Source organism: Mus pahari, chromosome 3, assembly GCF_900095145.1.
Source record: "Mus pahari chromosome 3, PAHARI_EIJ_v1.1, whole genome shotgun sequence".
Taxonomy (NCBI): Eukaryota; Metazoa; Chordata; class Mammalia; order Rodentia; family Muridae; genus Mus; species Mus pahari.
In genome coordinates, this window is record NC_034592.1 from 28,476,900 (window position 1) to 28,479,399 (window position 2,500).

The 2,500-nt window shown below is 37.8% G+C and overlaps 1 protein-coding gene across 4 annotated transcripts in view; it reads right to left on the reverse strand.

Moving 5' to 3' along the window:
- Lrp1b (LDL receptor related protein 1B) overlaps window positions 1-2,500 on the reverse strand; it is a 1,962,444-nt gene that overhangs the window by 682,942 nt on the left and 1,277,002 nt on the right. The window lies entirely within an intron of this gene.

A 2,500-nucleotide genomic window follows, 5' to 3' on the forward strand; every position in this document is an offset into this window, starting at 1 on the left:
TAAAACCATCCAGTGGAAAAAAGAAAGCATTTCCACAAATGGTGCTGGCACAACTGGAGGCTATCATGTAGAAGGATGCAAATTGATCCATTCTTATCTCCTTATATAAATCTCAAGTCTAAGTGGATCAAGGCCTCCACATAAAACCAGAGACATTGAAACTTACAAAGGATAATGTGGGGAAGAGCCTTAAAGATATGGGCACAGGGGAAAAATTCCAGAACAGTACACCAATGGCTTGTACTCTAAGATCAAGAATTATCAAATGGGACTTCATAAAACTGCAAAGCTTCTGTAAGGCAAAGGACACTATCAATAAGACAAAAAGGCAACCAACAGATTGGGGAAAGATCTTTACCAATCCTATATCTGATAGAGGGCTAATATCCAATATATATAAAGAACTCAAGAAGTTAGACTCCAGAAAAACCAAATAGCTGTATTTAAAAATGGGGTACAGAGCTAAACAAAGACTTCTCAACTGGGGATTATCAAATGACTGAGAAGCACCTAGAAAAATGTTCAACATCCTTTGTCATCAGGGAAACGCAAATCAAAACAATGCTAAGATTCCACAGCAGATGCTGGCTAGGATGTGGAGAAAGAGGAATACTCCTGCTTTGCTGTTGGGATTGCAAGCTGGTACAACCACACTGCAAATCAGTTTGGCAGTTCCTCTGAAAATTGGACATATGGGAGAATCCAGCAATACCACTTCTGGGCATATACCCTGAAGATGCTCCAATATGTAGTAAGGACATATGCCCCACTATGTTCATAGCAGCCTTATTCATAATATCCAGAAGCTGGAAAGAAACCAGATGTCCCACAACAGAAGAATTGATACAGAAAATGTGGTGCTTTTACACAGTAGACTACTACTTAGCTATTAAAAACAATGAATTTATGAAATTCTTAGACAAATGGATGGATCTGGAGGATATCCTGAGTGAGGTAACCCAATCACAAAAGAACACACAAGATATGCACTCACTGATAAGCGGATTAGCCCAGAAACTCGGAATACCCAAGATATCTTTCACAAAACACATGAAACTCAAGAAGATGGAAGACTAAAGTTTGGATACTTAGATGCTTCTTAGAAGTGGGGACAAAATACCTATGAAAGGAGTGACAGATACAAAGTGTGAAGCAGAGCCTGAAGAAATGACCATCCAGAGACTGCCCCATCTGGGGATCCATCCCATATACATTCACCAAATGCAGACACTATTGTGGATGCCAAAAAGTGCTTGCTGACAGGAGCCTGATATATCTGTCTCCTCAGAGTCTCTGCCAGTACCTGACAAATAAAGAAGTGGATGTTCACAGCCATCCATTTGACAGAGCACAGTGTTCCCAATGAAGGAGCTAGAGAAAGGGTCCAAGGAGCTGAAGAGGTTTGCAGCCCCATAGGAGGAGCAGCAATATGAACTAACCAGTATATCCAGAGCTCCCTGGGACTAAACCACCAAACCAACAAAAACACATTGTGGGATTCATGGCTCTATCTGCTTATGTAGCAGAGGATGGCCTTGTCTGTCATCAATGGGAGGACAGGTCCTTGGTTCTGTGAAGGTTATATGCCCCAGTATAGGAGACTTCCAGGGTCAATAGGCAGGAGTGGGTGGATTGGTGATTAGAGGGAGGGGGGAAGTGATAGGGGGTTTTAGGAGGGGAAACTAGGAAAGGGGATGACATTTGAAATGTAAATAAAGAAAATATCCAATAAAAAAAAGAGTGGGGCAACTTAATTAAGAGGCTGTCCTTCAAAGGGAGAAGTAAGGAGAAAATATTTATGTGAATTAACGTGTACTGTGCTTAATAACTACTTCTCTTTTCTGTCTTTGGTTAAATATCATAGTTAATCTCAGCATTTGCACATATATCCTCAGCCAGCTTATGCCCTAAGTCTTCCCTTGGTCATGAGATAGGTAGCAAGTCAAAAAGATGCAGTTAATAGGGAAAGTTGTAAGCATGGGCTACATAAATATCAGCAGTTGGAAAATGTCTGTCAAATTTCATATTTGTACTTAAACAACAAACAAAACCCAATCATTTTAACATCCTTTTCTGATGCTATACTTCATGACACTGGCAGAATTTCTCATTATAAATTTTAAGTAGTTAAAAGCCGTGTGCTCTAAAATTTCTATTTTTATTCACTACATGAAGATACAGGAGATACTTTTCATATTTTAAGTAAAAAGTATAGAACAATACAAATTTTGATATTTCAATGGTGATTTCAAGAGAAATTGGTAATTTGATAGCAGTGACAAATGCAAAGCCACAAAATAAATTAAAAGGGAAACGCCACATAATTTTAGCTAAAACAATACATGTTGTTCATTAGATAAAAGAAATAAGTTTATTATGGCAAGGTACAGTTCATATATTTGAAAATATAATTTTAATTACATTGAAATATGTTAGCCAAATAAAATTTAGCTATTTTAACTCCTAAATCAGATTAGTAGTATATAAAAACCAATCTATT